At 37.4% G+C, this 15589-nt stretch overlaps 1 long non-coding RNA gene across 1 annotated transcript in view; it reads left to right on the top strand.

The window, feature by feature from the left end:
• Positions 1 to 15589, top strand: part of LOC116485459 — a 138571-nt gene that overhangs the window by 59349 nt on the left and 63633 nt on the right. The window contains exon 2 of the long non-coding RNA XR_004252873.1: positions 1151 to 1210. This is a non-coding gene — a long non-coding RNA (uncharacterized LOC116485459). The remainder of the gene's footprint in view (positions 1 to 1150; positions 1211 to 15589) is intronic.

Raw genomic sequence — 15589 nt, forward strand, 5'->3', positions numbered from 1 at the left:
CATCTGAGCTTTGGAGAAACAAGTCTATGACAAATAAGTGCCATTGAATCAGTTCTGCAGTATGGCAAGGGGGTCAAAATCTCAGTGATTAAAATGCCTTTGTGGGTAGCTTGGAAAACCCATCACCAGCAAAGGATTACAGGATTACCAGTAGGCTTGGTTAGCCCGTTCCTGCCGTACTTGAGCTGTTTATTAGACTTGGACATGGGTTCCTAGGTGGGAAGTCAGCACTTGGGAGCAATGAAAAGACCTTGCTGCTCCTGTGAGGAAGCAAGAAGGCCGGCTGAAGTGGGTTTGGGAGCTGAAACCTGAGTGAACCTCTCATAACAGGAACTGGAAGTGATGCCAATTAGGGCCCTAAACCATACTCTGAATTGGTGGAAGTGGAGTGCCCAAGTCTCATTTCTGACTTCAAAATACTCCTTCCTCAACTGTTTGGCAGCCAGTTCTGAACATTTTATTAATTAATGTTATATGGTTCTAAGTCTGCTTTTAATTCTTCTTTTTTTTTTTTTTTTTTTTTTTCCAAAAAGCAGCCTATAGAGACATTTTCTGAGCATTCTAGTCATTAAAGCCATTTATAGCTGACAGATGCAAAGACATTATACACGATTCTTCATTTAAGGAGAATAAAAGAACCTCTTTAAACTCTTGAACTGTTGGAGTATTTACCTGTAACTTTTCCCACAAATGCATTTGAATGGCAAACATAACTGGTGAAACTTCAGTTGTGACACCCATTTGTTTTTATCCCTAGCAGGAATGAAACTACATTTAATGGAAAAAATGAGAGTTGTGTTGTTGTTGTTGTTGTTGTTGTTGTTGTTTTTAAAGCATGAAGTCCTGTGAATCGCTCTCTGTTAAACTGGTGTTTGGTAGTGTAATGTTTCTCTCTGAAGTTCACCTATAACATGACATGTTGGATACGAGTACAATTAGCTTATTTGTTCGCCACCTGTGTGCTAAACATTAATGTGTAGGACTTTTTTGTTCTTCCTTCATGTAGTTATATGTTTATATATATACAGCTTTCCACCCACTTCCCCCACTGAACTCCCAGTTATTGGACTGTAATGAAGACTGAAGGTATTGTGTGTGCAAATCTCTAAACATAAGCATTTTATTTATTTATTTATTTTTCTCTTTACAGCAGCATAAAAAAGAAGTGTTGAGAGCTGCTCTTAACCCTTTTGGAGTCTGAAGTCAAAAGGTAAAATCAAATGCTACTTTTTGGGTTTCTGCAGGTGTTGATACTGTAATTGTTTGGAAATGCTGTTTCCCTATCACATTTGAACTGAGATTTCCCACAGGAGAAAAGCAGGGGTACGATAAGAAGACTCAAAACATTATTAGATCTCTTTAAGAGCACCAGCATATCTGGGCCTAAATTATGCAGGTAAGTTACAACTGGTAAACTGCAATTATCTATTTTACTTAATATAAAAACATTGGCGTTAGGAGTCAGTGGGACTTTCAGTAGGGTTTAATATTGCTAAGGATTTAATGATTTTTGTCTCACTATAACTTGATAGTTTTTATGATATATAAAGTTTTTTTTTCAAATTACAGTAAGACAAATCCTGTAGCTCTTTTCTCAGGCAAGAGTCCCTCAATGGGAGTTTTGCCTGAGTGAGAACTGAATGAGGTCTAAATAATTAGCAATTAAAATATTCAGTTATTGTGCTACTGTATATAACAAAGCACTGGAGGTATTAAAAATTGCTAATCTCCTCCTTATTAAAATGTTAACTGCTAAGCATAATACAGCTTTGCATTTTCTATCATTCATTTTTGCAGTTCATTAGTAGAGGTGAAATGTTAGTGACAAATAGTCATTTGAACTTTTAAGGGATTGACTTTGTCAAGCAGAAGTGTTTGTGGAAGCCATGGATTTTATTCAAACACTAAATAATGTACAGAGAATAAATTTTGATATAGCATTTGTGAATATTTACATAGGAAGCCAGGTGGTAAGCTACTCATCAGTAGGTGGAACTAGACAGTTTGGATAATCAATTTGTATACATTTTGATCAGCAGCTTCTTGTAATAAACTCACGTAAAGAAAACACAGATTAAGGATTGTCCATAGGGTATACTGAACAAATAATCTTCAGTGAGAGGGTTAAGAGACCAGCATGTGAATGACTCGGTAGCAGGTTAAGAAGCAAAGTTGGTGACATTGTTCAATTGTGCACCCAGCTCAGTTAATTAGCATGTGAACTGTTTTGTTACTAAGGTAGTCAATATAAGGGCCAGAGTGTGCTCTCATCCTGTTTTTCTGCACAAAAGAATAAAAAGAAGTGAGATGTATCTCCTGTCTCCTTTGGCACAAAGCAGCTGCAGGAAGATGTTGGGAGAAGAAGAAAGGTTTTTGATGAGTGAGAAAGGAGTGGTGAGTGAAGGTGATAACTGGTAGATGAAGAAGGTGAATATAATGTTACTGGAAGAATTTGGTGACAGATGAATTTCCCAAGGGAAGACAATTCCCAGAACACTGTTCTTCTCATAGCTTCTCCCTGGAGTAGATTTTGTTACCTCTTATGCCTAAAGATTTCTTCTAATCTTTCTGAAGAGCCATTCTAGGCCTGGGCATTTAATCGTTCCATGTAATGCTGTTGGCAATTCAGGCCATGATTCTGCAAGGATTTACACATGTATTTCACTCACAGCATTATGAGTAATCCTGCTGAAGTAGATGAGATTAATTGCAGGACATAAAGTTAAGCATGTATATTAGTCATTGCAGGAAAAAAAAAGGTGTAGTTTTATGTATTTATTTATTTATGTTGAGTATGGGAGACTTTTCAATGATACATAAATAGGTGGGATTTTTTACCAGTTCTGTGGCTTATAAAGAGGGGTAGATGGTAACAAAATAAGCTTTTTTGCTTGTTCACCAAATCCACAATTTTGTCAGGTTCTCAGCTGTAAAGTGTGAAAAAGAATAGGCTGCTATCATTTTCCTTTTTACATGCACAGTTAAACCTCTGGCTAGAATGAGATGATCATATAATTTATTATAGAGGAGCGAAGAGGACAGAAATCAAACAGGAAGACATGTGTGCTTATGTGGACTCTTGTTTATAATTTCATCAGATTGGTACACACCTCAGACATTTTATTTGGTGATAAGATACGCAGATTGTTCTGGAGCCAGCAGCAATACTTTCACCTGAATGTCAAAACTGACAGGGATTTCTAAATCAAACCTCAACAACAACTTGTATTTTAAAGCAACTGTTCCTTAGATATAACCAACTGCGGGTGAGTAAGTGCAGAATTGTTTTCATACTTCATACTTCCTTCTCGCTGTTAATTTCCCTCCATTCTCTTTTACCTGTGTAGAGGAAGAGAGTTGCAGGCTTACCTGTAAGTATTGGGTGTAACTACTGGCAACAGTGTAGAGGAGCTATATGTTTATGTGGAAGTAAACACAAAGAACAGGAATGCAGACTGCAAGTGGGAAGACTTACAAAATGAGATTTACCAGAGGTGATATTTTCTCGTTTTCCAGATGCCTACGTCACACCTTCCATATCCTCATTTCATCTGGTTTCAGTTGGTTTCTCTCTCTTTGGTTTTAGTTTCATTTCATTCGTACTTAAAAGCGTGATCATAGAAGCCTGTGGGTACAATGGAAAGTTTGAATGTTAGCTCGATCCTTGGGATCAAAATTCCTCAAAGCTGTGGGTGTTAGCTGCTGAGGTTTTGGTTTTGAGTATACATACAGTCATGCAAGAAGGGGCCACTGAAAATACAGCTTGCAATTTAAATGTTAGTTATGTTTATTTTTGGAATCCTTGTTCAAGTCAAAGTCCACTGCATGTGAAGTGATAACGGTTTAATCCTGTATATTTTCCCCAGTCTTTGTTCTTCTTCTCCCTTCTGTGATTGTCTTCATAACATAACTACATCCGAAGTCTTCCATCTGAAGTTTTCCAAGGGCTTTTTCTTAGAGCTTGTTTTCTTGTTGTACTTAGTGTGTGTGTTTATTAACCAGGAAGACATTTGGCTGAAAACATTTAACAAGGGACAACAATTTACGTATTCCTGTTACTGTACATGAGTATATGTGTGGTTGTGCGTGAGACAGAGAGAGGTGATTACAGAGATTATGAAAGATCTCTGTTTGTTTTTGATTACATGCCTAGTTGCGTATGTTGTTCTGACTCTCTGAGTTCTGTTATATCACTTGGTCATTTTGTCCTAATAAACCCTTTTTTTGTGGTAGATGAAAATGTCTGGTCAGTTGCATTTTCTGCACCAGCCTCTTACAGGTGAGATTTTGCTTTCCACATTTAAATAGGAGCAACAAGTTTGTTTTCCTACTAGATGAGAAGAAGGATTTATATCTGCATTCAAGATTAGAGGAGTTATGACCCGTCTATACAATGTAAGTCCCACAATATTTGCTCAGGGAATTGGGTCCCATAGGTTTCAGGGTCCCCAGAATTACTCTTTGTGGAAAAGGACTTCCAAAATTCTCAAGGCTTGCTACTTATGCAGATTTAGTTCACTGCAGAACATTTTGTTTACAACAACTAGTTCTAGGACTTACGCTGATGTTGTGGATACTTAAATCCTGCCCACTCAAACAGAGGCACTTCAAAATAATTAAAGTAAATGAATAATCCACACACAGAGCAAAGCCTTTCAGAGGGAAAAGGAGTTTATTGAAAGAAGGAATTTGCTTTTTTTTTTTTTTTTTTTTTATAAATAGTTTTTTTTCAAGGTCTTCTTAAATAAACAGCAAATGCTTTTGTTGTAAAAATAATAATAATAAGCTTAAATTTTAATTTTCTTTTTTATCATGGATGATGAAGTTAAATCACTGAAAACTGGAAGAGATCAGGTTGAATTTGACTTCCCAAAGCTGAAGTCCAGGCAGTAGTGTATTGCCTCACTGCTAAATGCTGACTGTGGTAACAGTGGGAGAAGTACAGTGGGTGTTGTGGTATGCTCACCTTTGATGCACTGCTTGAAAAGTATTGGAAAGATTGGAAAGAATTTTGCAGGAATTTCTGGAGCTTTCTGGGGACTGCAGGGTAAAGCACCAACAGAGGGGGAACAGCTATGATGACTTTGATTTTTCCCTGATTGGCTAGAGGGAAACCCATTGTTTAGTCTTTCAACTAAATGGATGCCCTTTAACCATCTGCTCCAATATTAATACCATGGTGGCTCCGAACAACATTGGTACTTGCCAGTTGCCATTAACGTTGTTTACTTCATGCTGTATAGAAAATAATTGCCTATAGCTGATACCAATAACCTTATTAGTCTTACCATAAACTACGCATACGTATTTGATAAATGGGAATATTTGTCATATCCTTTCAACATCAAGCTTAACAGAAAATCTTTGCTCCTGCAAGTTTCTTCCTTACATGCGAAGTCCAGGAGGCGAAATTCAGCTTCTTTCTTATGTTGACATTAGATTTGCTGTTTTTTTTCTGGGCTAAATTTGATTCCAGGCATCCGGCAGCATTCCAGAGGGAGAGGCGACCAGCATCACAGTCTGCAATGCTGCTGCTCTACCTGCCATGAATAATAGCCCACTGGGCTAGTTAATCATTACACTCACTTTTTCCTGTTCCTTCATAGCTGATTGCTGCCCAGGGTACATGGGTTACCACAGTCTGGCTGCCAACACAAAGTTCAGTGGTGTGTGTGTGTGTGTTTATGTTTACCTGCATGTATACGCACTGTGGTTTTCAGCAGATATTGTAGTAAAACTAACAATGCCAGGTCAGTGTGTATACTTTCCTATACAAAAAGAAAAGATGGGAGAGAGAATGTGTTATTTTGGTAAAGACATTTACAGTTCCTCTAATCAACACACTAGCACAACAGGTTTCCTCATTTAGCACTTTAAAAGTGGAGTTGGAGGATGTTAAAATTTTCTTTCTTAGCGATTCATGTTGATTTGCCAGGGGCCATGATCTGACACATTCTCTCTGAAAAAGACAACGTCCCTGTCCGCTGGGAGTGAAGAAAAGTATGGGCAAGAAACAGAACGTCAGTGAAGTCTTTTGAGATTCAGAAGAAAGTATTTAACCACCATAGGTCTTGTTCAGATATATGCAGTTGTATTGACTGCTGGGGTGGAAGCCAAGACGAAACTTTCCTTTAAGTTGGATTTTTTTCATCTTAAGTGTGAGTCATCTTGTAATACCTGGTGGATGTGGTACAGATGACACATTTTTGATGACACATGAGCATTTTGGGGACATAGAACAAAATCTGGTAATAAAGCCTTTCTTCTCTTTCATCGACTCAGTTTACCTTCAGTGGAAAGAAAAAAAATAGTTATTTTGCTGCCCAAATGTCAATACTCAGGTGTCCAAACAGATTAAAATACTAATCGTTAGTATCTCTGGTGTTTGTTTGGGGAAAGGTAGTTTTCTTCAGGGGATAGCTCAGGGCAGTATTTGTATTTGTTTTTGTTTTCTTTTGTTGTTGTTTGTTTTTTTGCTTCTGGTCAGATTTTCTCCCCTGGTCAGATTTCTTTTATGTTGTCTTTTTTAAACCCAGTAGGCACTTGGCTACCACAGTTCATGCAAGTAGAATTTGGGTTGGCAAGGGACTAGTTGTAAAAGGGAGTGGTATGTCCTTCATCTGGCAGAACAAGATTTTCTCTTCAAAACGTTACTGTGTCCCATAAAGTTCCATATATGTATCTTCCACTGAGCAGTACTCTGAAATCCTTTCTAATTTCTTCCTCCCTCCCTCTTTCCCCCCTTCATCTCTCCCTTCTTCCCAATTTCCCTCCTTTCTTTCTCTCCCTCCCTTTCCCTCTCTTGCTCTGTCTCAGCACAGCATCTGCCTCTTTCTTTCCCTACGCCACCTTTCTATAGATGAACATCTATTTTTCTCGTAGAGCTGATTCAAATGTTTTTATGGTGACAATGTGGTGGTGCCACTGAACACCTTCCACATGTCTCATCCAAGTCTGTAAACCTTCTAGTCAAGACCAACCTACGTAATGCAGTAGTATCAATAGCAGGAGAGCATTTCTGCTTAACTCAGTGCTATTAGAAATGTGGGTCATTTAAAAGACCAAACCCTCTTTCTCCTGTACCAGCAAATAAAATAGCAGACAATAAAATGAGAGACAGCAAGAAGTCAGCAGCAGCATGAGCTGGACCATTTGCATGGCAGCAGCAAGCACATTTTAGTGCCAAGTAGATGATACAGACCATTCTGACTCTGAAAAACAGCTTTGAGCCCATTGTAGCCATTCCCTCTGGTTGTTTTGAATCAAACCTGTATCATTCTTATTGATATTAATAGGACTTTGGGGATTATATGAGTCCCTTTGCCTTCAGAAGGCATATCTTAAGGAAGGCAGAGGGAATTTGGAAAAGTAGGCAGTCTCTTCTGAGAGACAAGCAGCTGAAAGCTTTTTTTTTTCTTTTTTTTTTCTTTTTTTCTGGAAAGAAATCAATTTTGAAGAAAATAAAGGATCAAGAAATGTTGCTACTTAGTCACTCATAGAGTATTTTCATTCCATACAGATTCTGCCTTTAATTTTTTAATACTTTTAATTGTCATTTGCAGAACTGTGATCAGAAACGTTTTCCTTACTCTGAATTAAAGTATGTTTACAGTGATGTTTATAGGTCCATGTAGATATTCTTTATGAGATGGGATTGGCCCCAAGATCTCAGTTCCCATGTGTAAGAGTTCTCTTGTAAGTTATGTTCTAACAGTTTGATTGGTAGGTGGTGAAAACACAGTGTTCAAGTCCCAAGTGCTCACCTGAGATATAAACATGATTTGAACACATGCTTTAAGCCTGCTTGATATTCTGGAGGCCATCAAACTGTAGGTTTCTCAGGTAAGCTCCTCAACCAAGACTGGAGACTCTCATCTTTGTTTCAGAGGTCATCAAGGGAGCATGACCTCCTTCCTCTCTGCTGAGACACTGTACTGCAGCAGACTCTTGAATTCATTTAGAGGTGACTGAATTTCCCCAGATCTTGGAAAAAAAATGTTTTTTCTGAAGCAAACTCTGAACATTTGAAAAACAGTTTTTCTTTGGTTATCTTGCAATTAGTTTAAAAAATCTTTATCCTCCCAAGGTTCTTCATTATAATTGGTGAGTCTGAGCAGGAAGGTGCATGGAGGCAACACTGTAATGGGAAAAGCCTAGTTATTATCCACATTGAGCCAAGTAAGCAAGCCCACCATCCTCCCAGGTTCTGCAGAGAAGTGTGTGGTGTTTTTTTTCCAGACAGTGTCTGGGGACGGGAGCTGCACAAATTTTCATAATAATGCACACTTCCATCTTCCTCTCAGGGAGATCTACTTCCTATGGTTTGGAGATCTGCCTGTGGATTTTTGAGGAGACAGTTACACGTGTATGTACACTGAACATCAGTGGCCTGCGGGTAATCCTGTTGCCTCTACTTCTAGGACTTTGCTTTCTAAACAGGTTCAGTCACCCAAACGTTGTTTATGGCAGTAACTGAAAGGCACCAGCAGGTGAGAAGTATCTTGAATATGCCCTTTCCTGGTGTTGGCCACTTATATTAAGTGCTGTATGCATTACTCACTTAGATTTTTTCATGACATATGCTTGAAATCATGAGTTCTTTAAATTTTCAAGATCCTTAGAATCATTCTGTAGTTTTTTAACTCATTAAATTAAACTAGCTGCTGGATTTTCTGTTCAAACAGTAAAGTGACCCTTCCTACTTCTGCTCCTTTCTTAGATAAAAATCCTCCTTAGTTCTCTGAAAAAAATTATAAGTGCATGTAAATAATTTTCATCCCATAATGGAGTCCATGTTTATTTGCATATTGATGTCCTAAATGGAAAAGAGAAGAATATACTGTCACTGTGAAAACAGGTGTCTACTTTTTGTTATGTAGCTCTTAGTTTTGCATCATAGTTAGACTTGTTTTTAAATGCTTAGATCATGTTTCTCTGGAACATTAGAAGGGAAGTATTGAGAAGGAAAGACCCTTGGTTACAAAATCTCACTTATTTTTTAGAATTTTTTTCCCTAACATCTAGTAATATGAATATAACATCCAGTACTAGGGATGTAAGGGTTATTATAGTCTGGCCTGCTGTAGAAATAATACAAGCCTTAAGAAAGAGACTTGAGCTTAGATATTAAAACCTGTACAATCAAAGCCAGCTGATCTGGATTTAGCTTCTAGAATTAGAATTTAGCCTTTAGATAAAATCTTACTTTAGTAACTAATACTTTGACATTCAAATAATTGGGTGTTTTTTAAAAAAACAAAAGCTGAAGGTTTTCGCCCTTTTTTAAACAATTTTCTAACCAAAGATTTTTTCTTCTTGAAGTCTTGCCAATGCCAAAAATAAGGAGGGAACATGTGGACTCACGCAGAGTGCTCAGTAGGCCAAAAAAGAAAACAGAAATACAAACAAGCCCCCTAAGCTATGTCTAAGTAAACTTCACATTTCTCTGATATGAACAGAATGCAGAACTTGCTTCTTGCTGCCTTGGAAAAATGAAATGAACTAACCTCTCCTTTTACAGAACAATTTTTATGTGTTCTAGTTCCATTTCTCACCAGAAATCAAACTGCTTTGTTTTTAGGCATTTCTCCTGCACACGTAGTCCCTCGTGCGTGTGCATGCACATACACACGCACACACACACAAAAATAACAAAAACCAAATCCATGCATCCTAGGGAATCAAAGACTTAGGAAGTTACATTTTTCATGGGCTGTTATAAATATGTATAAAAAATTTCCCATTGCATGAATTTCCCAAGGGGATAATACATGAAGTCACAAAGGAAAATATTATGGCAAAAAGTAATGAAGTAAACTCAAATCTAGATTATCATTTTAGGAAGTTGCAGGCTGAAGTAACAGACTAAAAATGGAGCAGCTGGAGTCGAGGTGGGTTTGGATGTGACATTTTATTTTTGTCGTTTTTTCTGGTATGAAGTTATAAGATGACATTGGTGTAGTCTCCAGTTGTTTCTAGAAACTTTTTAGCTCTGAAAGATAGCTGCTCATGCAATATGAGTAAGACAAGAAGCCTTCATTGTTTTGTGTAACTTCCTTTAAGATATGAATTGTTAACATAGCTTTAGGTGAACCAAACGAATGTAGTAACTCCTACAGGAAACGTTTTGGGAGATGGTCTCTCCAAATTGGGAACAAGCACTTTATTTTATTTATTTTAATTTTATGTAATTTTATTTATTTTTTGCTAAGAGGAGGGGCTTGGGGAATGTCTGATTTATTTTTTTTCCCTCTAATATACTGCATGCACTCAAATACCAGACAGTAAAACTTCCTCCTTACACAGAGCTGCCATTGTTTTAAGACTGTTCTCCTACCACTGAATCTGAGTTGAAACAGGTGCCTCACTTGCTTGGCTCTCCTGGAGCAGTTTCATGCATTAAAGCACCACACATACCGTGCACAGTGGCACTATTAACAGTGCAGAATGAGGCTGGGAGAAAAACTCATATAGGAGCTACACACCTAGGTGCAGTTAGTAAACAGAGACAGTTACCCTCATTAAGCATAATTAAACCTAATATTGACTGTAAACTGTTACTTACCTTAAACTTCTCTGCAGACATTGTGGGAAAGGGATTAACTTAGCAGATAGGTACACTAATTACTACCTTCTTCACATTAAAGTTACCATCAGGAAGGCCTATATTCATAAATAAAACATAGTAGGGGATGAGAGACTGAGAAATATGTAAATTCATTTGCAGAAAAAAAGACCAAATTAAAAAAAGAAAGTTGAGTGATGCTACTGGAAGCAAAATGGCACTCTAGCTAATTACCATGAAAAGTATGATAAATCATGGACGTGTATCCTTGACTTCTGACTGATAGAGCCTGCAGAGTGCAATCTCTCATGCGTAGCTGCCTCTGACTGATTTAAACCCATACCACTATCGGGTTTGATGGGAAAGCACAAAAGTGTGTTATTTTATTTCCTTGGGTATTGTTGCTACCTCTTTCTCCCAGAAATGACTTGCAATTATTGTGAAAATACAGTCTGATTTCTTGTCTGCAGAAGAATTGTTGTTTGATGCAATTGACAAACAAAGGCTCTGAAGATGGTCTAGTTATGGTTTAATAGCTGCATTTTCAAATGCAATTGATCTGGTATATCGAGACAATTACAGAAATATAATAAAATGTCAAGGGAGGGGTTGCTTTTGCTTTGGTGTATTTATTCTCAGGGAAGAGATCTTGTGTCCCACAGACAAGATCAAAAGTCAGAGACAATCCTATTTATGAATTTCTGTTTTCTGTAGAATTTTAAGTGAGTCGCACCACTACTGTGTGCTTGAGCTTTTTGATCTCTTTCCACCCAAATTTCATAGTTTTCCACACTTTACAATCCCTGCAAAGGACTGCACACACTTATTTAGGATTATTCAGACGAAAGAGCCTTCCAGGATGAGGCCTTAGTATGTGTTATCATGTCACTGCTGTTACTGCCTAATCCTGTAAACACTTTACATAATAATGATATGATTGCTGTTTGTGGGATATTTTCTGGTTTCGTAGTATATCTGTCCAGAGTACTTTTTGCTTGAGTCATATCAGAATAAAAGTCCATTCTGCTGAGCTAACTCACAACAGAATAATGGGACTACAGGCTTATCCTCAGCTTCCTGAGCAGAGCATTGCCTAAGCCCCACAAACAGGGGAAACTTGAGTACGCTAGTGTTTCATACACAAGGTGGAAATTTACTGTCACAGTGGCATTCTTATTAAGTGGATATTTTAACACAAACTTATTTTGGGCTTCTACTGAGCATTATCCTTTAGATTTTTATGAACTTCCATCACTGGACATGCCAGAGAAGAAATCTGATATTTGTGATACTCATAGTTTTGCTGAAAGAGGGAGTGAGACAAGTTAAGTTACCAGCTGAACATCTGCAGATACTGTCTAGTGAGTACCATTTTTTATTTATTTATTTTTTTCCATCTCTCTTTTCAGTTTCTCCTTTCTTCTGGAAAGATTTATTCCTTGTAATATTGATGTGGTATACAGGTAGGAATGTGCAGTTTCCAGATACTGGTATTACGCTTCAAGGAACAATGCTAAGTAATTAACAGTATTTTCCTGCTCTGGTAACCCTTATTCTTCCTCTACAAATCTTTGTGTAGCCAGCTGCAGTGTGTGTCAATATTATCTTCATATCCTTTTTGCAGTTTCACAGAGTTTTGACGGAATAGGTTTTGAAGAAACCTGTATCAGATTTGAGTCATAGTGCTGCACATTACTTTCAAGATCTCATGGCCAAATTCTGCAGTGACGTGTGTAGATGTAAGTTGTTTATAACATATAGTTAGCAAATAAAAGTGATGGACCCTGAGCAATAGTGCCAAATTATTACTACCTAGCAAAATCAAAGGCTAAACGAAGAGCTACTTACAAGCTCTAAATACAAGTTTAGAGGCTAGGTTGTTTCGGAGTAAATATCTGCATCCCTTCTCTTCTTTAGCACTACAAAACTGAAACATGGAGCTTTCACCTGGGATTTACTTTTGAGGAGCCATTTGTTCTGTCTGCTTCTTTGGGGAGATTCAGATCAACTCTGTGATGGATTGTTGCTTTTTTTTCCTGGTTGCCTTCCACATCTTTTCAGAGAAGGGAAAGAACACTCAATGGAGAGAAAAAAAAAAAAAAAAAGAGAAACAGACTCCAGACATGAAAGTTATGAGGCTGCACAGCCTGTATATTTCTTTTCATTATCAAGATGCCTGGCCAGATTTCTCCAGACTTACTAGCTAGCTCTCATGGGGAATCTTGGTCACATTGCATCTGTAACAGTGGACAGTCTAAATGCTGGGAAAGGATTTCAGTATTTGGCCTGCTAGAAAGAGCTGCCCCCTTTTTATAACTAAAAATAAAAATTAGGTTCATCATCTTCCTAGGGAAACATTCAAAACTAGTATTTTTGATAAATAATAAATATTAGGAAAGTTTCATTACATAAGAAATGGCAATATAAATGCCAACCATACTTTTGGGAAGGAAAGAAATTATTCTACTTTTTATGTTAGCACCCTAAAATTAAATTGGATTAATTCCTCTCTTCTGGCCATCCAGCTGGTGTCCAATGGACACTTTATGTCTACTGGACACAATAATAATTGATCTCTTTGATCTCTCGTCAAACTCATTCCCTCCAGTCCTTTTAAGAGCACACTTGATGATTCTAGCAAAACGATTATCTAAGTAATAATATGCTTGAATCCCAGTCATCTGCAAAGCATAGGCCAAATCCTTTGAATCCATACTCAAGCAAAATTTCCACTGAAGTCAAAATTAGAAGCTTTATCACTTTGCAGGTTTTTTGTCAGGCAGAAATTCCCTACTTACATTCTTCCCCTGTGGTAAGGATGACTAAACACATTTGTGGATTGTTTTAAAATTTGGATACAGATAATGCATTTGAAAAAGAACAAAAAAGCAGATTTTTTGAGCTTTTTTATTCTTTCTTTCTTTTTTTTTCTTTCTTTTTTCTTTCTTTTTTTTTTTTTTTTTTTTGTGAATGATGCGTCTCATTTAAGCAATAATATTTCTTAAATAATAGTTAAATGAAATATTTCAAGGTCTAAATTTCCATTTTCATCAATATCAGAACAGCTGGGTCCTAAGACCGACTTAAGACAAAATGACGGAGTGTGGACATATCTCTGCCAAGAATAATATACAGAGATCGGGGGCCAGACTTTTAAAGATGGATGGTACTCTTCATGTTGAGTTTAAGACATATTCTTAATCAACTGGTTTAATTTTATTTGAATTAAGCAGAATGTGTCTGTTTAAAATTCTCTTACATTTTCTACTGGATATGTAATAGGTTTGAAACCCTTTTGTCGTGTGGATCATATCTGCCACATTAAGATCTGCTCATCTCTGAGAGAAAGTCCATAATTTCTTTTCTTCATCCAGAGTTGTTCCCTGTGGAATGCTCTCTGGAATGATCGTAATAGAGCTCCCATCATTTTCCTTCATTTGTAATATCAGAACCTAATAGCAAATGTGCTAGGCTGCTAAGACGTTTTATCACAGAGGGATTTTTTAAAAAGAAGCTGAGCACACTTCACCAGTATCCTGGCATCTTCCTGGTATGTAAACAGACGGCTGGAGGGAAATTCAGCTGTCACATGACTCCTTACTTCTCAGTTGCAAATTTTGCTCCTCTGTGGGTCAATTCAGCAGTCTTCTGATAAAAATTCCTTGCTGAGCTGGGGCCTGAGAGAGAGAAAAGAGAGGCTGTTGCTGCTTTTTCCATTACTAGCAAGGGAAAAAATGGTTCCTTCTCATCAGCAAACCGTTTTAATGAGAGCTAGAGGGAGAGTGAAGCTATGAGTACAAGTGGGGGAGGAGGCTAAGAGAAAGCTGGAGACTACCATTTTGGTATGGATGAGGAGAGGAACTTAGTGAAATGCATCCAAATCAGAACAGGCTTTCCTTTTAATATAACAAAATTCAGTTACTTGTCTTTTGGCATATTAAACACTAATATGTATTGAGCAGAGAGACTCGTAGTCAATCCTTTAAAAGCTTTAAGAAATCAATGTGTCCATTGCTTCTCCTGTTTCCTATTTATCGCCTCGCATTTTCCTGTTTACTCTTATCCTTCCCCCACATGTTGTCTTCTCTAATGTTACCTTCTCTCACTGTTTTTCTTCTTTCTTTGTTTCCTGGTAGTGCTTTTCTTTTATGGCTAAATCCCTAAATTTCTTGGTTCGTCCTTACACAGGCAAAACCTCTGTTGAGGTCAGTCAAGCCAAGGATGTATCTTCCTATGTTTTGGTCTTTTCCTGTTAGCAGGTAGTTACATTATATCCATAGCAGACTATTTGTGTTCTGGGACATACACTTCAGCCAATATAAGGCCATTTAGTTTACATTTGCTTCTAGATGAATTCAATTACTTCCAGTCCTTCTTTTGGAAGTTTGTTAGGCATGTGCATGCTGCTGTAACATGCCAATTCTAACGAGCAAGTGAAGAAAAAATATTTTTAGTCTAATAGATTACTACTTTTATTTTACCCTTTTAAAGACAAAGATGGGAATCCACTAGTTTAATGTTCAGTAAGATCTCAATGTTGAGTGTTTGGGGGGTATAAAGTGCTTAAAACAAAACAACTTAGGAGTAGAAGGGATAATTTTATATGGTAGGGAATACTGGAAGGGCAAGAAATGCAAATACAGGCAGGCCAAGATAGATTCGGTGAGATTTCCCATTTATTCCTTCCTTCAAACACACAGACAGTAACCCTCAATAACCTACCTGAGTTAATGAAAATTTTGATATATGTGAGAGGTTGATGCAAGTGATCATTGCTTTTATTGGATGTCTGAGTATCTGAGCCACCCTTGTTCTTTAAAGCCCCAAGCTACACCTTTTTGTGCTGGTCAGAAAGTAGGAAATGGCATTTCATCGGCGAAGAGTTTTATTTGGGTGCTAGGATTTTCCTGTTAAGGTTATTTCCTTCTACACTGAAATGCAGCATATACATTTTTTTAATACGAAGAGCATAAACTGTGAGTGTCAGGCTGTTGTTAGAGAGTAGTCAAAACCTACATGCAGTTG

Source organism: Aythya fuligula, chromosome 1 (assembly GCF_009819795.1).
Source record: "Aythya fuligula isolate bAytFul2 chromosome 1, bAytFul2.pri, whole genome shotgun sequence".
NCBI lineage: Eukaryota > Metazoa > Chordata > Aves > Anseriformes > Anatidae > Aythya > Aythya fuligula.